This window comes from Pogoniulus pusillus, chromosome 6 (genome assembly GCF_015220805.1).
Source record: "Pogoniulus pusillus isolate bPogPus1 chromosome 6, bPogPus1.pri, whole genome shotgun sequence".
NCBI lineage: Eukaryota > Metazoa > Chordata > Aves > Piciformes > Lybiidae > Pogoniulus > Pogoniulus pusillus.
In genome coordinates, this window is record NC_087269.1 from 43,262,535 (window position 1) to 43,289,386 (window position 26,852).

Sequence of the window (26,852 nt, forward strand, 5' to 3'; positions counted from 1 at the left end):
GAGCAATGTCTAGATTACAGTGTGGAAATTTGTGCTGTTGCTAAGCTTCAGTTATAGTCTTAGGTAGCCATTACAAAGTAGTACATGCTCTGATTCAATATTCACCAAGGACATTAACCACCTCCTACATGACAAAATGCCACATATTTATTCCCATACACTCCCACTTTGTTAACTTGCTAGTTTGACCATTGGTCTGTTGCAACAGAGCTGATTTTGAAATTCTAGGCACTCATATCTACAGCTTCCTTGTGTAGAAGTACCATCATCTGTCTTTTGATCCCATCCTCATTAGTATGATACAGCTATAAAGTGTGCTGGCAGTTTACCTATATACAGATGGGTTACTGAAATATGATGGCCTTCAACTATTGACCAGCATCTAAACCACACCTGATGGAGACTGGAGAAAAAAATATGTTATCAGGTAAAGAGCATAAGCATAAGTGTGGAATGGAGCTGCCTGACAACTCAGTAAAATCAGTATTTTACATCCACCAGGATCTTGGTGGCTAGCTTCATTAATGTTGAGGAGAGCTGATTTCCAGATTCCAGAGGTATTATATCAATGTCAAGAGCCAGATTAATATTAATGCCTCTAGCATGTACAATTTCATAGCATAAAAAGCAGAGAGTACCACTGGGTGGACTAGTTTAGTTTGGGTATTATCTGATAGGCTATATCAAGAGTTCACTCAGAACACTCTGACAACTGTTGTACACATGCTGAAACTCTACAGATTTTAGCTTTATAAACTCTGAGTCTCGATAATTAATTTCATCTTGGTCTAGTTCTAGTTGTCAGGTCTTTAGAGGATACCAAATATATTTATTAACTAGCCATTTCTAACATCCATTCTAACAAATCCATTCTAACATCCATTTCTAACATCCATTCTAAGATCCATTTCTAACATCCATTCTAACAAATTCCACAAAAATGTCTTTCTTTTCCTACACTATTTAAATGTTTGTAGATATTACTAATACTTAAGAAGAATATATTACTAATACTGAAGAAGAAACATTTTAAAACAAATTCTACCTATGAGCTAATCAGTATCTTCTTAGCATTACCTAACATTACATAAATATATTTGAAAATATTGGTTTCAATTTTGAAGGAAGCTTGTGATGTTTCACTCAGGCTACAGCTGCCTTCCTTAGAGGACTAAACTCAGAAATATATTATTCTGACAGCAGGAGGAAACAAATTGATGAGTCCTCTGTTGGCAAGGCAACACATCACTCTGAAACTAATTTGGTTCTTTGGTAATGACAACAAAATATTCTCTTCAAAAAAGGTGAAGAGTTATTTCATGCAACAATTTCTTAGTTTTGGGCTGGCTTTTTTGTGTTTGGTCTTGTTTTGACAAACCGTGTTAAACAATCCTGGTTCAAAGCAGCCTGGTTTCTTTGGATCAGTGTTGTCTTTTCACTCTTTCCTTTCATAGCTTGACTGTATTCCCACCTTAATGTTTACTATTGCTCCTGAAAACTGCTATTACAAACAGGTTGGTGTGCAAAGTAATTAACACTCTCAGCAGTCAGTGCTGCAGTGGATAAGAGTTCTACAAATAGGACTAGGGATTATGAGCTCCTTCTCTTTTAGTATGTATATTTGTGTCAGAAAGAAAAACAGGTAAGAATGATGTTTTAGAAATCTTCCAGTAACAATATAGTTGCTGAACAAACAAGGACAGAGCTTCAGCTAAAAATCATTACATTTGTGATTTCAGTGAAACAGTGCAGAAGATATAGCCTAAACTAAGTTGTATTTGACATATGGACATAAACAATATTCAGGGCTAAGAAAATGAAAACATGAAAAATCCCTGCAAACAAGCAAACCCTCAAAACACATTAAAACACTTACAATGTTGTGGACAAGCAACAAGAAAACACTTTACAAATGCAACATAATACAATTTCCATATCAGCCAACGACTTAGGGATGGATCTAATATCTTTTTAGTCATGAAGGATCTTCCTTCCTGACTACAAGTGTTTAGTTTTGCCAGTTAGTTTATAGAAAACAAATTGGTTTCACAACATCCAAAACTTGCTTTATATTATTTCAGTCCTATCAATTTCCTGGTCTAGAAAACAAGGAAGCAGAGGTAGTCCAAATTTAAAGAACTTACAGGTCTGAACGCTGGACAAAAAGGAGAGGAGAAACAAGATGCAGAAGGGCAGAGCAATTTAACCAAATTCAAAGAGCAAGTAAATGGCATAAACTGAAACAGATGCAAGAATACCAAAACGAAGAGATTAGGAGAGGTTTCCTCTCTCTCTTTCCTGTCATTTAAGCCTGCAATTAGAATCAAAACCAAAATAAAGCAAACTGCAAAACCCCAAACAAAACAAAACATTTCCATGGTTCTGTCCATGTCATAACCAACCATGCAAACTGTAATAAACATTTCTGTTAGAAAGCATTTCCAAAAGGCCCTTCAAAGTGAATAAAAAAGCATTAGTAGCCTTATACTTATTAACAACGTTCCTGAAAGGCATGTAATTGGAAAATTATCTGCATCCATGAGCAGGAAATTGATTTTGGTTGGTTCTATGCCCATGATATAGGTAGGTTATTCCACTTCAACCACTGAATACCAAAAATGGCTTTAACACATTACAGGTTGATATGTTGAGCTCTTTAATATTCACCAATTGTTCTACTGGAAATGAAACTCCATGCAACTGACATTGCTTTCTTGTCATTAAGAAAGTGCTGAGTTTTCCTGATTATATCTATTGTTTTCTGGGGTTGTCAATTACGGCATCACAAATCATTGTAATGACAATATTTTTCTCCATGCACACATCATTTTAGGAAGTATTTTAGTAGGAGTTTTGGCAATTTTAGAACTGCAATTTGGAGGCCAAGTCATGCTGGGAGTACTGACATCTAAAGAAATGAGTTCTCTAACTACTGCTCCGGCTTCTTTTTGTGACCAAGGCGATTTTTTCTAATTTTTTTTTTTTTTTTTTTTTTTTTTTTTTTTTTTTTTGTCCTCAGCGCTTTTAGGAATGCAGTTTCATATAGCCAACTTTCTATCATTTATATTTGTTCTGTGTTTCAAAGCTACTAAATGAAATTCAGTTCAGAACTAAGGTTAGAAACAACACACACAGTGAAAGAGAGGCAGCAATAAAAAAGGGTGGAAAAACCCCATTCCCCGGAGTTCAAATCTTTCTCCTTCAAAGTCAACATCATATCCTTTTAAAAATGTTATTTTAGATGGGAAACTATTGTGTTTTGAAAAATAGATGCACTATGCTATTTATGCTTAATTAGCTCACTGTTTGATCCTTTCCTTTTACAGGTCCCTTTTCTCCTAATATATGTGCAAATATCATTTTGTTTTTCTTCAGAGGTTAGATCCCTGATACTATAGTACAATAAATACCTGCTTGATCTACCATCATCCCATCACGTTTTCAACTTAGACTGAATTACATAGAAGTAGTAAAAACTGAATTCTAGTTAGACTTCTCACCACACCTTAGCTTTCAAATAAAAAAACAACTCCCAAAAGACAAGGAATGAATGCTGAATTTAAACAGTTTTACATTAAAGGTGATAAAACCTCATAAAACATGTTTCAGTAGTGTAGAAGATCCAACCTCAGATTGTAGAGAAAATAAGTTGAGTCTACAAATCAATCTCTAAGTTTGTCCTTATATTACCACCTAGATATCATCACTTCAATATATCACACAATTCACAATTATTTACAGCAATGCTACTGGGAATTAAAAAGAACAATGCAGGTTTTCAAAAGCAAAATGTTACAAGAGCTGAGCTGAAGGACTAAAGAAAAGACACTTTCCAGATCCCCCTGAAAGATATTTTTCTTGAAATATTATTCAGATTTTTTGCCTTTTTGCACTCCATTTTATTTGCATTTAATTCTAAAAATCCTGCCTGGTGGTGAAGAATGCCAAGGAGAAATTCTGTACTTGTCAAAGAGTGAATACATTTATGTATGCATACAAATAACAAGACTATTCAAAGCTATCATTATTATTTATATATAATTTTTTTCTACTCCTTTAAATGTACAGAAGTATTTTTCTAAAGGCTTTGAAAGCTATAACCTGTGAACGTTAAGTTTAGCAGCTGCTACATGGTAGACATGAAAAAGATATTTTTCTACTGGAGTGTAGAGATGACTGTGTCATCTGCTGGAGCAGATGAACTACCTGTTTAATCTTTCTGCTAGCATTTTCTCAACTAATTTGGATTGACAACTTGCAGACTTGGTTTCATATAATGATAAAACTGGTGAGGTTTCTGTATGAATACACTGATGTTCATTCCATTTTTATTATTAGCAAAACAAAAAAAAATATTTTCTGCACTGCTGGGAGTTTGGCCAATTCTAAATGATCAGCAGGGAACATTTCTATAACCTCTAGCTGTATGTTAGCAAGAGACAGGCAGCATGCAGCAATCTACAAAATTACATCCCTAACAACACTGTATGGGTGGTGGTTTTGTGTGAAACCATGGATGTGGTCAACATCTTCAGTTTACTTCAGTCTGAGGCAAAGAGCACAACACTAATCCCCATAAAGTAGAGAAAACAGAGAGGGAAACTGCAGGGGATGCACCATGCTGGAATCAGTCCAGGCAAAAAGAAGTAAAATGGATTCATGATGAATGAGACATTGAAAATTGCACAGGGAATAAGGGACAAAGGGATCACTCCTGGCAGATATGGAACTCCATCTGTGTCAATGAGACATATACAGGCAAGGCAGAAAATACTCTTAACAATAGAAAGGACAAAAGAACACAGGAAGGGTTTTGAGAGGGAACTAAGAAAGACCTAAGCCAAGGGGATATAAAATCTTCCTGAAGTCTTCTTAACATCCACTTACTTGAACTCATATAGTCTTGTTTTCTGAGCTTATATTCTTATTTGAAATAAGATCACATATAAACAATGTAAAGCAACTCTGGACTACTGAAAAACATTTTAATCCTAACACTAGCTAATGTGCACATTGTCACACATGAAATAAGATCCTCTCCTAAACATTATTCTGGAAGTTCAGTTTGAGAACTGCAGATTAAACTGTATCATCTTACAGTATCTTCTAAGAAGTCATAAAATGCAAATGGTTTAGCAGTTTAAGGCACAGAAATTAGATTTTAAAGTCTCCCATTGAATTTAGACTAACATTTTAGCATCCAAGATCACAAAGAGCACAAGATCAACTAGTACTGTGATATAACTAGCATTCCTAGAGGAAAAAAATAACAGCTGCCAACAGAAGTGTCTTGCCACCTGAGCAGAAACACTGTTTATACTAGGGGCTGCATTTCTGTAGCATAACTATTAATTCAGTGTTGTTAGTTGGCAACAGTAGGATACTTTTACAGCATTTCCCTAAAATAGGCAAGGCTTGAGAGGAATGGAAGCACAGCAATGGGATGGCTTAAAGTCCTGCAGAGAATTGTTATGTAAACACAGCTCTTAATACTAACAGTTTGGTTCCAGGTGGAATTAATCAAGAAGTACAGAGCATCTTTTTATTGGAAGGAGAAAGGAGATAAATGGAAAAGGGAGAGGCATCAGTGAACAGACAATCCTAAATTAAAATAACAGATATAAGAAAGCATTCAAATTCTAAACTACACCTTGATTCTAGCCAGTAAAATTATATCATGATTCTAGGATAGTAATTTAACTACCATTCTTAGATATGCAAACACTGCAATTTTGCTAAATTGGTCCTAAAAAGGGCATTAAAAACCTAAACCAGGATAAAGAATTGTAGCAGAAAAATACTTAGAAGGCCAAGAACACTAGGATAATTTGGACTTGGGTGGGAAAGTAGAACTCTCACACCTTAAGGTTTACAACCTTTATAACAGATTCTTGTTAACAGAGAACTAATGCCCATATGGATATTGAGCACAACTTCTAAGACTATGGAGGAAAAATTACCTCTGTAGGGGCCATCTGCTAACAACTGAAGATTTTGAACTTCATGAAAAGTAGCAATACTTAGAGAGATAATGGGATACCATCAGAGAGTCTTCAAACCCTCAGGTAAGGCAATTCTTTCTTCTCAACACCTTTAAATGCTTTGTAGCTAGAGGAGAAGTATCAAATTGACTTGGACTCAAATCCTGAAATAAACTTCCCATTAACATCAATCTCCTTTTCCTGGTACAGCCAGCTTTAACTATTCAGTAATCAAGAATGCTGCTTTGAAAACATTCTTTACCAGCAGTTGCACATTCAGTTCATGGTAACAATGTCCATATTTACGCTCTTCCAGTGACAGTGCATGTTTTTCCTAGCCGGTATCCTCAAAGGCTGTTTTATTCTTAAACAGTCAGTTAAATTATTCTGTAAAGTCTTTCTATGAATTTCTGGTTATGTTAATGCATTTTTAGAATTCAGAGTATTTCTTATAATCTTCTGGCATTTTGTAGGAATTCCTGGATCAGCAACATCTGTAGGAATTTTTCAAGATTCCATAGGACTGGATGATCTTGGAGGTCTCTTCCAACCTGGTTGATTTGATGATTCTATAGCTTTTCTAATGTATTCTTCAAAGAAACAAATCATAGGAAATGAAGGATATTGTTCTCTTACAGTGCCAGCTTATGACTGAGTTGCAGATGCTGTACTGTGGCTTTGTTTTCCTTGTGGTTTTCTTTCTATATGATTTGGTGCCTCCATAACAGAAATATCTACTATTAATCAGATGAAAAGCTTTGTAGAGAGTACTTCTCCAATCAGCCTAGATCTGAATGCAGGTCTATTACAAGCATTATGAAAATTTTCCCCTATTATATGTTTCTAAGAAGCATTTTTTTAAAGGCCATGTTCAGAACGAGAGGACACAGCCTCAGGCTGCGCCAGGGGAGATTTAGGCTGGAGGTGAGGAGAAAGTTCTTCACTGAGAGAGTCATTGGATACTGGAATGGGCTGCCCGGGGAGGTGGTGGAGTCGCCGTCCCTGGGGCTGTTCAAGGCAGGACTGGATGTGGCACTTGGTGCCATGGTCTAGCCTTGAGCTCTGTGGTAAAGGGTTGGACTTGATGATCTGTGAGGTCTCTTCCAACCCTGATGATACTGTGATACTGTTTATTGTTCACAGAAACCTATAATTCAGTGCATCTTACCAGAATTCTGGTAACATTTTGTGAGTAATTTTTAGGAATTCTAACTTTCTTCACTGCATTCTATTGATATATTCTATTTATTGTCCACATTGATCCTATTTCCTAGATCAGCATAAGTCTCACTCTATTCCAAGAGCTGAATAGTGCTAAAACCTTTCAACTTGCTATAAGAATTTGTAAAACATGTGTTCCTCTCTCATTCATTAGTATGTCTGTTGCATTTTAGCTGAAAATGTTCTGGGTTTTTTTAACTGGAAAGCTGGGTTGATTAATGCTGTATGCATGTATCTAGAATTTTCATGATGCATCTCAATGTACTTGAACATTAATTGAACAATGTCTTTCTAAAGCAATTTCTTCTTGCATTTCTTTGTTGGTCAAGCAGAACTAAATTGCATATTCTGAGTTACCGTACTTGAAAATGGTTGTTAAATCCAAAGGGATGGAAAGGAGTTTGGAGTTAGCATATTAAGCATATTTTGCTCTGGACATGATTTTAATTTACATTGCATTGCATTAATAGTTTCTTTTATGTTAGATTTCTCTTGAGTAAAGGGATCTGGATATGCGAGAATGATGCTCTCAATTGTTTTGCTGTGAGAAGTCGAATTTTCTGTTCTCCACTGATCTCAACTAAAAATATAATTCTTAGTTAAATGGCATTTTTGACACAGTCACTAAAAATAAATGTCTTTTCAGTAACATTCAGAAGATAGTGTTAATAACAGGTTGAAAGTTTCATTATCTGGGCTGCCAGGAGATGGTGAAGTCACCATCCCTGGAGGTGTTCAAGAAAAGACTGGATGAGGCACTTAGTGTCATGGTTTAGTTGACTGGATAGGGCTGGGTGCTAGATTGGACTGGATGATCTTGGAGGCCTCTTCCAACCTGGTTGATTCTATGATTCTATGATTCTATGATTCTATGATTCTATTCTATACATAACTGACAGCAAAATCTCATTTTAAGTAGTATTGTGTCCTTTTTTCCCAGTCTAAAGGGCATGTCAATGCATTTACAGATGTATTCAGGAGCCTTTTGCACAGTCTGAGTACCAAGAAAGGGCCTAATCTTAAAAGAAAATCATGTTGATGCTTTTTGACAAGCACAGATCATCCCATTGTACTGAGATGCTCACAAGTCCAAAACCTGTGTGAAGCACCACTTGAGAAAGCATACATGAAATTGATACAGCTGTGACATAAGGCTCTCCTGTGAACCTTGATCATGGCACCCAGCAAACCCAGAACTATCTTTCTGTCCACAGTATTCACTAATTCCCACCTGATTGCTTGAGGCTTAATAATGAGCTAAATATTTCAGAATATCTCTCTTCATCATAAATGTGCAGCACTTCCAGGCTGACAGAAGCATGGTACATTCTAGACAAAGAAATGTTGCATTAAAGGATTCTATGACTATTCATAAATAAGCAAATACAATTTCCTGTCCAGAAGTACAGTATTCTATTAAAATTTATATACTTGCTTATAAAGTTTTAGTTCACTAATAAAGAGGTAAATGTAGAGAGAGTTGAAGAGACTTACTACAGACATTGGCATTCCCTCATCAGCTCTGTGTTTCGTTGCCTTCAATGAGAAAGGTATGTTGTGGTGTGCTGGAGAGTCCTACAGGGCACAAAATGGGTCTGAGCATGTCCTGTCTTATTTACCTGCCTGTCTGCACTGCAGCCAGAGGCGGGAAAACAGGACAAAGAAACCCAGGCAGCCTGGTCTGGTTCAATCCGGTCGCCTGAGAGGGGTTTCATGGGGCCCACGTCCCTGTCGTGTGCAAGGCCTGTGCGCCCCCCACTTTTGGAAGACAACAGCCTGTGGGTTCTGCCATTTTTGGGCCCACTTGGGTGATTGCCAGAGGTGAGTGGGTGATTGTGTGGCCAGTGAGACCATCAGCCTCGGCCATTGCCCTATAACAGGGGGTGAACAGGTGAATAAGGAGCTGGCCTGCTCCTTCCTTCCTCGCTCACCTGCCGCTCGCCTGCCCGTCTGTCGCCTCAGCCGCCTCAAGCTGCCTCAAGCTGCCTCAAGCTGCCTCAGCCTCCTCAAGCTGCCTCAAGCTGCCTCAGCCTCCTCAGCCAGCAGCTGATTCCACTTTGCAGCCCACGTGGAATTTGCCACAGGACTTCTGTTGGATATTTTCCTGCCTATGTTTTGGGCCACAGACACCAGGACCAGTGAGTGCTCTTAACTCTTTGTTCAAGTTGCTAAAGGATTTTAATCGACCTCACAAGCAGCGAATGAAGCTGCCAGGCTCTGTCAAAGGCACTTTCTGAAACCTTTCAAAATTCCATTGCATAGAGACATTCTGTGACATAGTTCTGCTAATTGCATCCAAGAGCTTGTGTTTGGGGGAATTACTTTGTGTATATTAATAAATTACTTAATAACTTTTGAATTGGCCTCACTGCATTTTACCCCAAACTCAGATTTCAACTAGCCCTTTCGTAACACATGGTAGGCCTGATAGGCCCAAAGTAGGCTTATACATGTCCTGCCTTGCCTAGGCAGGTTTTTCTGCTCCACCAGAGAGGCAAGTGAGGGAAAAGGACTCAAAAGAACCTGGAACCACTGAGTCTGGCCTGCCCAGGGTCCTGTGGTAAGGTACACACACTTAGCTTGTGCCTGCCTAGTGCAAGGCCAAATCTGGGTGAAAGCGAGCCTGTGGCTTTGCCTAACATGGTAAGGTTTGGCTAACTGCCGTCCTGATTGGCTATTCTGTGTCCAAAGGGCAATTAATCTCAGCCCACATTGATAAAAGGAGATACACAGGTAAACAACCTGCTTTTGCTTCCCTGCTCTCTCTGCTGTGCTCAGCCATGCTCTGCCATTGCCTGCTGCAATTGCCTACTGTCTTACTGTTTGCCTGGTAAACTCCACTGCCGCCAGCTTACCAGAAGCAGACTCTGGATGCCTCCATGCAATCGGCCTGCGTGGTTAGCATGACATTGCACTGAGACTGCATGACATCCTGCCTCTACACCTGAAAATCCTGACTAGAAGAGCCAGGAGACAAGGTCAGAGATTGTCTGCATTCTTTCCCCAGAAGCCAGGAAGAATTAAGTCTGGACTGTGACTAAGCCTCGCGAGTGGGTAATAATAATTTGTGAGTAAATGCTTAAATGCCTCTCTAATTCTTCATCACCTTCTGCCATAAGCAGAAAAAGCTACTTGAGCCCATCTAGTGGGCAAGAGGCATATTGACTGCAGCAGCATTTGACCATGGGAATCTTCTCTTCCAGCTCAGTTCTTGTTCATATATTTTGCTGGTTATTACTAGATCTAGATATTATCCACAGAATGTTTCCATGACTCTGTAAGAACCAATATATTATTAAAACCAGTGGTCGGGGGTGGTGAGAGTTCTGAATAGCAAAATTCATGCACAATATTAGTCAATTAATTTCCCCTCCACAACAGGGTATAACAAACCTTTAGACACACACAATAACACATTTGAATTAGGTTTTGCTATCATCTACAGCTCTTCCAAGAGTTCAACCACCACAGAAGCAAATCTCAAGAGATTTCTCTAGCATCTAAAGCAATGCTGTTCACAGTACTGAAGCAACGATAGCCTACAGCATCCCTCAGATACAATGTGATAAGTCATAGGAGTGATTATGCTCCAAGATTCTGACAAATCTATAAAGCTGAACAGAGGAAAAAAAAATTGAAAAGATCATGAAAAAATCATGCAAAACACATTGCCATTCAGCAGCTTTAAAAAACTTTCTTCTTAAAAAAAAATCAGGCTCACAAATCTCCAACTCAAATGTCACTTTCCATCTTAGCATATGGATTTAAGAGCTGGAAATTCACCAATGTTACAGGCAGATTTTAAAATATCCTCAAAAGGCGAATCCTCACCAAAAAAATACTGTATTTCTGTGGATTAGAAGCATAGCAAATGCCAAGATTTGTCAAACTGATTGATGATTTTTTTTTTTTTATTCTGTGATCTTATTCACAACAGGAGAAGGAAATATTTTAGAGTTATATGAAGAATTAAGTCAAAGCATCTGCTATACCACTTATGGCCCAGGGATGGGGAATGTAACAAAACAATCTCTCCACAAAAATAGTACATGTGAAACAGAGAGACAAAACCTAAGAAACTTACTGAAGTTGAGTACATCCCCAAAGGAATAGAAAAGAAACAACAAAACGATAACTTGAGTGAGCAATTTTTTAAGCCACATTTTATAGTCTGGATATTTAAATAGAAAGTCAAGTGTATTATTCCAGTGAAATGTGTCAGACAGCTCATCGTAAAAGGAACGGGAGGGGGGGGGAGAAAAGAATATTCAACCTGAGTAGAAATAATAAGAAGTATTTTCAAATTCCCTGTTAAAAACTATGTATGTGTAGTAAACTCAAAATATTACCTTTATGAGTAAATTAAACATTTCTGGAAAACAGAAGTGTTGTTTCCTAACATATTTCCACTCAGATTGTGAGTTGAAATATTTGTATTTATCACGCTCAAGTAAACAGTGGAGGTCTTCTCCTTGTATAAACTGGAAAACAATGACTGGTCTGACAGTTCACATGTAGTGACATTTTGAACTGTGAAGTCCCCATTACTGCCCCTACATCTTCCTTTATTTCATAGTTGTTATCACAGCATGCATCTCAGTTCAACAGAGCACATCCCCTAACCAGGAGGGGAAAAAAAGTAAACCAACAATAATTCTAAAATTCAGAATAATCTTAACTAGTGTCTTTATTGTTTCTCTGCTTTGTTTTCTTATGCAAGGTTATTCCCATTCTGCTTCATTTTTAACTCTAGTTTCCTTTCCACAGCATACACATCATTCAGTAACAACTCTCCCATTAATTAACCCCTCTGTTGGCTTCTAATTTATTTTTTAAAGCATAGGAACAAAATTATCATTTATTAATCACATCCATCCCTGCTTTCCACTGTGAAAGACATCAATGGTAACGTTCCAAGTCCTATAGCTTTACATGCCACACTGCTTTTTTTTTTAAACAAATATATTAACCAGTTTAGTCTTAGGGCTGAAGTAGTTAATACATTTAATACAGTATCACAATCTGTATTCAAACCCCAAATTATCTGAGTGTTATCTGCTGACGTAGTTAATACATTTAATACAGTATCAGAATTTGTATTCAAATCCCAAATTATCTGAGTGTTATCTGCTGATATAAAATGAATGAATTGATAGATTGCTGCTCAATCACTTAAAACCATTCACTTTATCCTGATATTGCAGAGGAGGTATACACCCAAAATCACACCAAAAAAAAGTACGACTGAACTATGCAGTCATGGGGACTTGTTAATTCTCTGCTAAAAAGCTCTTGAAGATCTTCTAATCCAGCAAACTGAAATGAAACACTGCAAGCCATCTCCATGAATAATTCTCACACTTTTGAGGAGGAAAAAAAAAAAAAGAGAGGGAAGGCAAAAAAAGCGTACCAGCACTCAGCAATTTACTTACAAGATTCTAAGTGTAGATTCAAAAGCCAACCAATGCCCAAAGGACAGTGAGTATTTTTTTTCCTTTTTTAATACCTGTGAAAGACCTTTTCTCCCCCATAGCAAATATGCATTAGCCAATTTTAAATATTTATCTTCCCCTACTAGTTCTCACAGGAAAAAGAAAAAAAGTAAGAATAAAAAAAATCTTAATTAGCTATAAGAAAGTATTATTTGTAGAAATAAAATGTAGGCAATCAGTTTTGTAAAAGCAAAGGCTCAGATAGTTGCACTTTCCCAAACATCATTTTTACATAGCAAATTAATTTGATACACAGCAGGGAGGTGAATACTAAGCATAGGAATGGAGCATGTTACACAAGTTGAGAGAGGAAAAGGAGATTGAAGTAATGTGCTTTACACTGCTGCCTTTCATAGAGCTATATCAGAAATAGGGTTACTGTGCAACACTAGCAATTAGCCACAAACCTTACCAGTCACTTCTAGTGAACACACACTAGGGAATACTGAAGTTCATTACCATGAGGGTAGTGGAACACTGAAACAGGTTGCCCAGAAAGGTGGCTGGGCCCCCATCTTTGCTCATATTCAAAGTGAGACTTGACAGGACTCTGGGCAACCTGAACCACTTGAGCATGCCCCTCCTTAGTTCAGAGGAGGTTGGACTAGATGACCTGCAGAGGTCACTTCCCACCCAGACCATTCTATAATTATATGATAAACATCACCCTACAGCACTCCTTAGGGACCATCATTGGTTCCGGGAATTATCAACATCCTCTGCTTTCATAGGTAATTTTATTTAGATGGCATATGCAGATGTCTATTGTCTATACTTTTGTATAGATACAAATATATATTAAAATGTTGTCTTGCCTGGGGTTCTTGGTGCCACTTTAACAGCAGGACAAATGCATTTCCTGCAGACCCTACAAACTGCAGGGAAGATGGTCAGTTTCAGAAGTGAATTTTTGGGGCGACACTGTTGGAGAGACAGAACTCATTCTTATAAGCACTGTTCAAAGATTCCTGTGGGAACACAAGCTGCCATTTAGTGATGATTTCAGTTCCTACCTATCTATATTTATTTTTCAGATAAATAGTTTGGGGTTGAGGTGGTGGTGTTTTGTTGGTTGGATTTTTCCAGATTAAATTTTTTATATTGGAAAGAAAACAAAAAAGTGGGTAGAATGTCAATGCAAGGGGGAGCAAAATGACAACCACACAACTACTCTGTAAGTATACTGGGATATTTCATTGTCTATAACTTTACAGATTTAGTACCTTTTTGATGAGTGACTCATTTACAATATTTCAGTACTTCTATTGACTGGTAATTTATCTAGGGCTATGGTATGACAATAGAGCAAGTCTGACTTTCAGAATCCTAGCACCAGATTGAAAATTATAATCACAGAACAGTAAGAGCCCATCTGCTATAAACTCCTTCTTTTGCTTTAGAAGGAGCTGTTTTGAGAGCTTGTGGGGATTTTTGTTTCTATTGTGACACACAGAGGTTGAGTCAGGCACAGTTTCATTAGTCACACAACTCTAATCTTATATGGGTTAGCTGGCCTTCCTATGGCAAAAGTACAGGCTGCATGAGCTTTCTAGCAGTGTCCTGGGTCTTCCTAAAGATAATAGAACCTATGCTTGGAGTTATCTGGGTCAATTCTGTACTATTTTGAGCTCTGAAAGTACACAGAAGCAGTGCTAACAGTCTCCTATCTCAGAGACTAAAAAGCATGGTGCTGTGCTCATTTACTGATCTCTTTAAGGAAATTTGGACCTGCAAGCAATGATAAGTGTATTCCCAACACGATTTTTGCATCCCTGTACATGTATTTGTAGCATAAATTTCCTAGTTCATACATCACTGTGATTCTCATGAATATGCAGTTACCCAAATTGTCTTGAAGAACATGCAAAGATACAAAAAGCAAACTGGGTGTTTTTCTCTCCTTTCAAAACATAGTTTGACTTCTATATTTATTTATGGTATTATATATGTGGGGCTTTACTTCTGTTATTTCTATGGTTTCCCTATATTTAGGAAGGAATATGGGTGTTATGACTAATTAAAGGCTAAGAAGTTATGATTAAAGAATAGTTTCTAAACACAGGGTAAAAATAGGAGATCGAAGAGTAGATTAAGGAAAGAAACAGACAAGCATGCAAAAAGCACAGGTGCAAATGGAAAGGACAAGGAGGTAGGAAATGTAAACAAATCACTTAAAACTCAGCATTTCCAAAAAGATCTTTCCAGATAGCATTCTCAGATTAGCTTCAATTTCCCTCCTTCACTGTATTTGGTGGTTCCTATGCAAACTTATTGGTAGCGACAGAAAACCTTTTTATGCCAAATTTATAACCTATGTCCTCTCACACTTGTTTACTGTTTAGATGGCCATGACTCCAGGCTACCATGACACAGAAAGAACTCACTGATAATTTAAACCCTCCATCTTGAATTTTCTGTAGGGACTGAGAGATATGTATGAATTTCATTAATATTTTTATTCTATTAGTCTACTAGTATTTGTATTAATTACACAGTCCTTTCTTATTAAATGATCTCTCTAATGATCTCTCTATCTCTAAATGATCTCTCTAACAATTTACTCCAGTCTTTAGCCCATCATCCATATTTTGACTCCTTTACAATGTCTTCTTTGGTAGAGACAGATGTAAGGCTTGGAGAAGAGGAGGCTCAGGGGTGATCTTATTACTGTCTACAACTACCTGAAGGGGCATTGTAGCCAGGTGGGGGGTGGCCTCTTCTCCCAGGCAACCAGCAGTAGAACAAGGGGACACAGTCTCAAGTTGTGCCAGGGTAGGTATAGGCTGGATGTTAGGAAGAAGTTCTTCACAGAGAGAGTGATTTCCCATTGGAATGGGCTGCCCAGGGAGGTGGTGGAGGCACTGTCCCTGGGGGTCTTCAAGAAAAGACTGGATGGGGCACTTAGTGCCATGGTCTGGTTGATTGGATAGGGCTGGGTGCTAGGTTGGACTGGATGATCTTGGAGGTCTCTTCCAACCTGGTTGATTCTATGAAACATTCTATGAAACATTTAATAATATTTCTGTGCTATAAAACACTGCATTTAAATAGCAGATAGAAGACATCACATATGACTATGTCTAGCCCTAAGGCTATATAAAATGCATACTTATGTATGAGATTCAAAAAACAATGCTGTGCTTTACAGACATACTTAATTTGAATGCTGAAGAGTTACTAAAGCAGACTTATGGAACACATACGTATAAAAATATGTATTACACACATGCACACATTCTTCATCTATATAATGTTTGATTTGTATATAAAAGTCTAAAAAACTTTTAGGTATGTTTGTATTTGCAAAACCACTTAGTTAAGTATGAAATCGCCGATCTCTTTAGCCTGCTTTTCCTAAGGATGGTTTTGTATGGCTATGACTACTCTGGGAATCAAAAGAATTAACAGTGATTTTTAAACAACTTAGAATTTGTAGAGAATGACAATTATATAAAGGGTTCCATATAGTGTGCTTTAGTGATTTATTCAATGAATAGAAAAAAAACTAGCTTACTACCACAGTCTTCTTCCTGAATTGCTTTCAAGTATCTTTAACCATCCTTTCGATTTTCAACATAGACATTTGAATGAGGTTTGGCTTTTGGTTTTTTGTTGGTTTTTTTTTTTATGAGGTTTCATCTTGTGAGGAAAAGGTAACTGTTCTAATAAATCCTTTCCAGTAAATTTTAACAGATGAAAACAACTAAAATTCTTCTATGGCAACAATTACCTACCTGGCTTCCCCTACAAATGTCACAGGAGATGATTGGGAGTCATCTTGCCAAGAATGGCTTCTCAGTGACTAATACTAGCTATTTTACATGCATTGTTCTACTTAAGGGCAAAACAATATCTGTAATGAAGATACCTAATTCTTAGCTGCCCAACTGGAAAAAATATACAATCTCAAAAGAACCAAAACACATTCTACATTATTGAGTAGGATTTACATTTATTCAATCCACTGTGACGTATTCTTTCAGCCACCACTTTGGAACTGCTCATTGCTCGTTTGAAAACCTGTTGCTGAAACAGCAAGTGTGGGTCTGCTTTCACCAGTCAGCTGATATTTGCAGTTTCCATTACAAATGAGAAACATCAATTGGTTTTGAGGAAAGCACTGAAATTCTCAGCAGTTCTGAAGATTTTTGTTCTAAATCACCAACCACTACACTCAAAGCGTAATCTCTCTGATCACAGAAATGAAATGCTGCAGCTTGTGATGGTGCATATACCTCAAAATTATTCTTTGAATGCAGTTATCTCCAAAGGCAGCCCAGGTTTCAAGGCATCAGAGTATGCCTGGTAAGAGTTCTCTGCTGACCTTCTTTAGCAGAGGAAACTGGTCTGCTATTCAAATCAAGTAAGATGTGAATAATAGTTATGTTAAAAACAAATACTTCCAAGACAGAATAAAAGCTTGCAAAATACAATCACTTCCCTGTAGCAAACTTTCAGCTGTTACAAAATTAACAAGGGGGATTACTTACTGTAGCCTTCTGGGTTTGGGGTACTTTTTCTGTTTGTTTGTTTTTTTTTAGACCCAGCATGACAGACCCAATGTTCCCAGTATGACAGACACAATGTTAGAACCTGAGGTGAAGGAAAGGTCCCTGCACTTCATCATTGTTACCAATCACTACAGTTAAGACCATAAGCCATGGATGAGTTGAATCTCCTGCATAGGTGCAGTTCTTGACTAGAATAGATATGTAATCTTCAAAACATAGATGCAAAGAATACAGCAAACTTCTAGGCAACAGTATTTACTGCTTGATAGGAACTGTCACCAGTTACAGTATCTAAGGCAACTGCAGTAAATTAAAATGCTTTGTGGATTTATGAAAAACTTGATCTGAAAAGAGTGAAAAAGAAAGAATGGGCAGGATTCACTGAAATCATATGGAAATAAAAGTTTTTGTGTCTAGCATCCTAAAACTAAGTGTTCACCAGCCAAGCCCAATGTCTGTCACAATTTAATGAAGAGGTCAAGCTATCATTTGGTCATTGCTTGATTTTATTGTTGAGGTATTTTTGGGTTGGTTTGGGGATTTTTTTGTGGGGTTTTGTTTGTTGTTCTTTTGGTTGGGGTTTTGGTTAAGGTTTATCCTACTCACATTGCATCCTCATTCCCTACCAAGGACTTCAACGAAAATGTAAATAAGTTGTCTGGAAGAAAATCAGATATCCTCTTTCAGTGTCCAGTCACACCAGTGACAAAGCTGGTGAAAGGCCTGGAACACAAACCCTCTGAGGAGAGGCTGATGGTGTTTAGCGTGGAGAAGAGGAGGCTCAGGGGGGATCTCATTGCTGTCTACAGCTACCTAAAGGGAGGTTGTAGCCAAGTGGGGGTTGGTCTCTTCTGCCAGGCAACCAGCAACAGAACAAGGGGACACAGTCTCAAGTTGTGCTGGGGGAAGTCTAGACTGGATGTTAGGAGGAAGCTCTTCACAGAGAGAGTGATTGGCATTGGAATGGGCTGCCCAGGGAGGTGGTGGAGGCACCATCCCTGGAGGTGTTCAAGAAAAGCCTGGATGAGGCACTTGGTGCCATGGTCTGGTTGACTGGCTAGGGCTGGGTTCTAGGTTGGACTGGATGATCTTGGAGGTCTCTTCCAACCTGGTTGATTCTATGATTCTATGTGCAGCTGAGATGAAAGGATGTGGAAAGTGGACAGCAGATAGAAATTGCCTCCGAAATAGTGGACCAAAAATAATTTACCAATTGTAGCCAGAATTAGAATCATCATTTTCCAGATGCCTCGTTGCATTATAAAATAATGATCTGGTGATCATAAGCTTATTTGCACTTCTAATAAAAACCAAAATAAATTAATTCTACATATTGTATTATTCCATACTACCATTAGCACTTCTATATAATATGGTAAATGAGAGGATTTTACCTCCTTCAGTGTTTGAGATTTATTCTTAGATCAGTAATTAAAAAAAAAAAAAAGCTCATTAATCAAAATTGCTCAGCATCGTGATTCATAGTTATGTTTTTCATTAATGAGCTATCTGAAGTATAAGGTCTGCTCTTTTATTTCTGTGATAACATTAGTAAGCTTGATTTTCTATTGAGGCAAGATGAAGTTCCTACATCTAGGATTTTTTTTTCAGATATATTTGACATGTTCCTTTAAGTTCTAATGAACTTTCCAAATCTTTCAAACAATTAAGTCATTAAGTATTCTTTTTTCCCAAGAAGAACCCCTAAACAAGTGTCAGCTTAGTAGAAATAAGCTTATTTAATATTTCTGATGGGTTTTTATGGAATCCCTCATTGGCCCTTCTGCTAAATACTCTTTTCTACTAAACATAAGTGAGAACCTGAATATCTCTAGCTGGTTTTAGTGAAATAGAAAAAAAATGAATCCATAAAATTTCATCAAAAGGTTAATTTAAATGAACAGACACTAACAATTTATAACCATGCAAACTTCTGAGTAGTGCTCTTTATTTATTTATTTTGGATGCTGGAGGTCTCTGCTGTCCACTGGTACCTCTCTTCAGAGTATGAAATACACTGGTTTAAATTTGTCATGGCAAATAAATGTGTTATATCTAATCTCATCTTCAAATAATGAAAGCCAAGTATCAATCTTAGATTTAATGCTAAAACCATAAAAGTAACACTGGAGGTCTTTTAGATGTGCCTGCTTCTACCATACAGACTAGTGTTCCTTTCCTTGTGCAATACCTCTGGCTTAGAACCACAGGCTTTTTAATAGGACTTTAAATTAAACTTAATTCCACCCTTGTATACTCTCTACTAAAAAGGATGTTCTAAGGTTAGAGGCCACTACAAAGCTCAAATCAATTTGAATTTCTGATCACATTTCAGACCTATTTTAAGCAATTTCTACAATATACATATTAAGTTTATAGTGAGAGCACTATTAGATCTGTGAAAAAGTACTATGAAATAGTAATATTATTATTAATACATTACTAATGAATGGTGTAATTAAAATACAGAAAAAATATGCTTTCTTCTTGCTAATATTTTTTTTCTCCAATTTCTGTCTATTTATGGCACATCACAATGATTCTCCAGTAGAGTTGAGTTACCTGTCCATATAGGCAATAAAGTGTCAGGCTAAATAGTTTTCCTAAAGCATCAAGAGTAAAGGATATGACAAAATGCCCTTTGACAAATAATTGCAAATTTGTGACATGCTATTTTCTGTTGACAAATGAAAGCTGTCTGAAAGGATTTCTTCTGATAATTACATGGTGTAATCAAATGGCCCTGGAAATGGTTGTAACAACTCTGACAAGCTACTTTTTGTGAAGAATCTTATCTGTTATCTTAAACGTAGCCAGCTGCATCTATTCTGGTTTGTTGCAGGCTTTTCCCTGACACAGTTCAGATGCATAGCCTGTTACCCCATTAGCACCATAAAAAAGCAAAGTTTTGAAAGCCCAAATTGTGATAGAAAGTGCTTCTCTCTTATAAAGACAATTTGAGGTCACGCACAACAGTGGTTCAGAGACAAGAGTATGCAGAGATAAAGAAACAACCTGGGGATGGCAGACTGTTCATCTCCTTCCTTCCCAAGTCAAATCAAGACACATTTCTCAGTATTAAAACCAATTCCAACTATTTTTAAGAAATAGATGACTGTTAGGAATGAAGATTCACAATTAAGCAAATCCTGCCTTAGTAAAAATCAGCACTCTCTCGTGCAAACTATGTCAGTTGCTAGCAGAAGGCAACATAAGACAGTCACTTTTCAGAAAGCATCAAAATGAGATGTACCCAACAACACGATGACTATTCTTTCATTCCACTGTCATTTCCAAGAATTCACAAACCATCTACACTTCTCAAATGCCTTGCAATTTTTGAAGCAAAATGTAGATTCCTAGCTTATACATTTGGTAGTCATTATACAGAGAATCATAGAATCAACCAGGCTGGAAGAGACCTCCAAGATCATCCAGTCCAACCTAGCACCCAGCCCTAGCCAGTCAACTAGACCATGGCACTAAGTGCCTCAGCCAGGCTTTTCTTGAACACCTCCAGGGATGGTGATTACACCATCTCCCTGGGCAGCCCATTCCAATGGCAAATCACTCTGGAATAACTCCTAAAAACCTACCTATATAAATTCATATGCTAGCTTTGCATGTAGAACTAATCAGAGTAGATAATAGGATAATTTCCCATTCTTTACTACATATTCAAAATAGATTTTCAAGCAAATATGTGATATATTTTATCACATCAGTTCAGAAAAAATAAATTTCATGCTTTTCTAGTTTTCCCTTAAAGTGTGCTTTTTCCAACTCATTAATGAAGCAAAGAGAGAAAAGTGAGCAGTATATTGCCACTGGTTAACACTGTAAACTGATGCAAAGAAAATGAAAAATCCAGAGAGTTACTGTATATTTGGTGGAATAGCAGCTGATAAAATATTACACTGTAAAGTAGTAAAAGACTGTAGGGCAGGGGACTAATATTAAACCAGGCCATACATCAACAGTGACTCTTTTCAGCTTTGAACTCTGTAATGGGTTATATAGTGAATGTGCAGATATAGTGCACTGCAGATCTGGACTAATTTTAACCATATAGGAAATCTAAAGGAGCATTGACTCTACTGTTTATCACAAGAAGGAAAAGCAAAAAGAAACAACCAAACCAAAACCACACCAAGATTTGCACAGAACTCACAGTAAAAGAATGTCCTTTATAACTGTTTTTGCAGACATTCAGTGTCTCAAAAAAATGTCACCCTTTCCTTGTTAATTCTCTTAGCTGAAGGCTGAGTTGCAGTGTTAGCAGTACTTAAGGAGAAATACAGACTTTTTTTTAAAGTTCATTTTTCATAAAAAATAATCTCTCTTGTTATTTGAAGTTGTTTGGTTTAGAACTGACTTCCCTATGGCATAGTAACAAAAAAATCGCACCACTAGGGAATCTACATTCCCCAGTAAATATCACTCCAGAAAATAACATCTTCATACTTGCTGTATTTGCTGTGAAATCTACAACACTTCAATATTTTATGTTCACTTTCAAAACTTCTGTTTTGATCACATGGAAAATCAGGCTTGAAGAATTCCATAGAGTTGAAAGCACAAGAGGTACACAACCCAGCTTAAGTCCAAACTCCAGTAACTTTCATTTTTACAGTCAGGATAGAAATGTGACCTACATGGAGATGCAAAACAAACCATACACACAATTTAAAAATTAATCTGAGTATCAATTCATGTATCTGATCCCCTTGAGTTGATATCACACAGATGTCCATAGCTCCACACTTACCGTTTATGGCTAGCACCTATTTCTATTATTGTTTGAAGAGTAAAAAATCTTTAAGCTCATGCCATAAAACTAGTTCGAAGTCTAAACAATATATTTGCATACAGTGTGATATAGGACACAGATTTCTGGAACAGTAACTTTCAACAATTAAAAAAACAACAAAACAATTAAGCAACATCTGCAGTTCCCTCTTTACTCTTGTCACAAAGTACAACACTGTTAGTGTCATTACTTTTTTATGTTTCATTAAATTATTACCATGCAAGATGTCTACTTTTGTTTTTAGAGATGATTTAAGACAGTTTGAATTGTCTTTTAAACCAAAACTGTTCTGAAAACCTCACATTTCCATGCAAGATGTCTACTTTTGTTTTTAGAGATGATTTAAGACAGTTTGAATTGTCTTTTAAACCAAAACTGTTCTGAAAACCTCACATTTCTCAGTAGAAATTGAAATGTGAATAGCAGGGATATTATAAATAGAAATTGGGCATAAACAAAAAATCTCCCAAGCAACTGGAAAACTATTTCAAGTTGGTCTCTCACTTAAGTTCTTATATGTTATGCAGAAGCCCGCAACTTTTAAGTTTAAAACAAAATCCTGCTAGAACACAAAAGCTTCACATTGTGTGTTCTGTATTTAACCAAAGTTTCAATCCATCAAACTTCAGTATGTTTTCAGTGCCTCTAATAGTCTGAGTGGTGTGCTGCAATGGCAAAACTATGAACCAGGTTAAGTTATTTCATAGACGTTGTCCTTACAACGCTTCCATTTCCTAATGAACTGCAATCTTCAGCAGCCACAACCACGCCAACTCCCCTTCTAACTTAGGTCCTTTGCCCTCTTTAAGCAGTAATTAACTCTATATGTAATGTTTTCAGCATGTGCCAAGATCTTAATACAAGCAGTTGGCCATGTACTCAGTATATCTTCATTGACTGTTAATGATTTACAACAGATGAGAATCTGTCTTCCAAAAGTACACTATTAATTAACTTATGAATAGTTGGCCGCTTGCAGTACTTAATTCTTGAATGTTCTTAGTTGTACATGTGAATTTCAGTGAAACTTGTACCAATAGATAGATATTGACATTCTCATGAATACCAGATAAGTTCATTATCACTTGCTGTGTGATAGTTAATACCTTCCAAATCTATAACTGAGTGGCCTTCAAACGTAACTGCAAGCCACATGTCTTCAGCTCCAATTCCTTTCCATCTTATTTCAAACTTTTCCACCTTTTTACCATGTATGAAATAGACTTTAAAAATGGGAGGGGGAATAAAAAGAATTAGTGGAGAGAGGAGATGAGAATGTCATACACCACTGACCTGCACTGCACTGAGAGTTTGACCAAATTAAGAATGCAATACATTCTGGAACATGATTCAAATCCATGAAGGGCCTATCAAGAAAGATTAATGTTTTGCACTTTACTAAATAAAGCCATTTACTTAATATTTAAAACAGAATTTGAATGCCTTTTGCTGAAGGGCAAAGGTTAGAAGTGTACTTCAGCGTTTCAAAAATGTTTTACTTGTGCAGCACTGACTTTGTAGACACTGGCAATATTCTTTAAGGTCTTCTCTGCTTACTGTGTCATGCCACTCCCTCTCACAGCATTCTTTAGTCACAGTTTGTTGCTGGTTTACATCAATTTCACACAATACAGTTTCCTCTTAGCTTAAAATAGGTCATAGCCAGATCATCTTCAAAACTGCTGTTAACATTTACACTGCTTGTAAAATGGAAATGAGGAAAAATGAAAGGTAACGTGGAGGCCAAAGGAGAAATATAGCACAGCAGCAACAAAGAGATGTCCTTCTCAACAAAACAGTAATATATCTGAAAGAGCACTTTAGCAACTTAAAGTTACTGAATGGTGCTAGGAAGTGAAGGACAAGACAAAAGCCTACAGTAGTTAATGAGACCTTGAATGTGAACTTTAATAGTGAGAGCAAGAAAGTAAAGAGGATTGTGGAGATAAAGGAGAACAGTATTATTCTTCTCAGATGAACCCCACCTTATTTAAAAGAAAAAATGTAGGTAGTATATAAGAATAAGAAAAGATCAAATAAAGTCTGGGTTACTACAAATGATTGGATTTTCTGATGTCAAATAAAGAAAAATCCTGGGATGAAACTTCTTGTGCCATTAACTAGAGCTCTTTTATGGAAAATATGGAGAATCCAGTAAGGTGAAAATGTTTGTGCAGGAGACTGATCACATCTTGTCTCTCATCCAAAGTTTCAGCATGTTTGAGTCCCATTGATAGACTCTAACTCCATTCTGTGGGTCTGCTGATCACTGCAACATATATGCATTTAGTTTCGCATATAATTATCCTTATTATTGTATTTCCATATACATAATATATATGCATTTATGTATGTAAAAATGAGAGACCTGTGGACTCATTTGTGCTTATGAAGCTATAATAGAATTCATCATCCCAAAACATAGAAGTGCACACAACCTCAAAACCTATGCGCTGAAGAGAATATTCTGTTTGGGGAATGGGAGAAGGGATTGAAATGAAACTGACCTTGCTACATTAGCTGATTTCTAGGTTTGCTATATCAGTAGGATAACAGTAACATAAGGATGGGCAAAGTATGAGACATTAACTCCAGTTCTGCAGCAGAAAAGAAGGAATTTATAAATACAATTTGGTTTTGCACCTGCATTTTGAGACAATTTTAACCCAAAAATGAGATTTAGTATAAGCAGGCAAATAAGTACCTCTATTTTATTCTGGTCTTTTTCTTTCTGCAACAAGATGCATGACTCTTTACTAACAAATAAAGAATAACAAAAACAAGCTTAAGATAGTCCTAATGATCAGTTCAGTTTTCCAAAGCAACTATAAACACTGAAATGAGGGGAGGAAAAGCTTTTACTGCATAAAAGGAAAACTGTCTTACAAATTCTGTCATGACCAAGTCAAAAAAAATATAACTAGTTATCCTCGCTTACTACTTTCTTAACGTTAACCTTTTAACTTACTCTTGCTCTTAAAAAAAAAAAAAAAAAAAAAAAAACCCAAAACAAAACACAAACACATTTGTATGGACATAAGTTGCAAAAACTTGGGGAAAAATATCCAATTCTATAGAATTTTAAGTGTGAACACTTATACATTTTCTTCATCCTCATTTTCATCACAATCAAATCTCTGTATGTGATTCTAAGCAATTTCAACAATTTGTATTTACTCTGAGTGGAGGCTCTTTTGAGATTTGCAAGCATCCTGAAAGGCCAGGAGATATGCTGTTCAGTAATAGGAAGCAGAATCCAGATTACCACTGAAAGCTGTGTTTTCCAAAGATAAAATCTTTCTGTACCCCACCAGTAGCCTAAAAAATCCCTCTGAATGCACAGAGATCTCATGAGAAGAGAAAATCCTGGCTGCAGCCTCCCAGGGTAAATTGTAAGGGAGAATGCTGAGATATGAATAGATTGTGAATCCTGCTACTTTCGTTTTGGCTTAAGATCAACTGAATGTTTAATACTAATGTGAGAAACTAGGGTTGTTAAGGAAAGTGCTAATTATTCCCAAGTTCAGCGCCTGGGAATGAAGAACCATAGCCCTGTCTTGTTCATTCACTCAAGTCTAGTGATAAGAAACATTCTTATAAAGGCCAAAATCTGCCTTGTGTATTGGCAGCATACAAACAAATACCCATCTGAATTCAGAGAGCTATTTGCTTAGAACAGCTGCTGATTGAGTGTAAAAGTATTTTTAAAGAGGAGAATAGTTCCATGCTGAAAGATACATCACTTTTAAAAGGATGGTTCTAACAGAAACACAGCCTGGATGCTAGCTCATTTGCTTATGACTCATACACTTCAAATAGTCCTGCATAAGCAGGAACAATTAAGAAAGAATAGCTGCATAATGTTCCCATTCACAAGAGGGGTTTTAATTATTTTTTTTCTCTTGACCTGCAAAATGAACCCCAAAACTCCTGCAGAGTTTGAAGTAGATATATTTTATGACAGTGCTGTGTGCAGGCAGGATCACTCCATCAATCCTGACACCCCATGCTGGCACAAGCCACAGTTTATGTTACAAGTGCAGATATATTCATAATAAGAGGTAGGGTTAGTACAATTATTTCTTGGAGTTCATTAACATAGGTTTTTTTCCCATTCTCCACCCCTGTTCCAACCCCCACCCCTGGAGGTCTTGAGTGGTTATGTGAGGTGAGCACCAGCAGTTTTCCTCACAGGTTTTTTTCATCTTTGGCCAGCAGGCCCCTTTTTTTTGCTGACGTCAGGATATTCTCCTGGGCCTTTACAAGGTTACATACCACAGCTCTCCAACTAGTAGCTGCAGACACTTCAGCAGTGGTTGCTGTTTAGGTTTGCATATTGTCAACTGACTATTATAAACACATATTTCTACAAAGTTGGGTATTCTATAGTTTGCTACAGACATCCTCAAAAACATACATCTGGTCTGTAAAGGCCTTTACCATGGCTCCTTGATTTATCTTCTATCACTGTGAGGAAGAAAAGTTCTCACTTAAAGTTATTTAAAGTTATTTTATTCTTTCAAGCATAATACCATCAAATTTGTCTGGTTTGGATCTTCAAGATGGAGTCTAACTCAGAAGCAGCACTAGAGTAACCTCAAACAGGTTTTCTTGGAGCCCTGACTGGTTCATTTTAGTTCTGCTTTTAACGCACTTTATTCTGCCAAAATACAGACCTCATACCAAAACATTAATCCCTAAAAAGACATATAGTGTAACTATATGATACAAGGATCTCAGACCATAAAAGTTAGAAAATAATTTCCTAGAAAAACAAGCTAAGGAATTTTAATTGGAGCTTTTTTCTCCTTTTTCAAATAAATGAAAAGATTCTGTG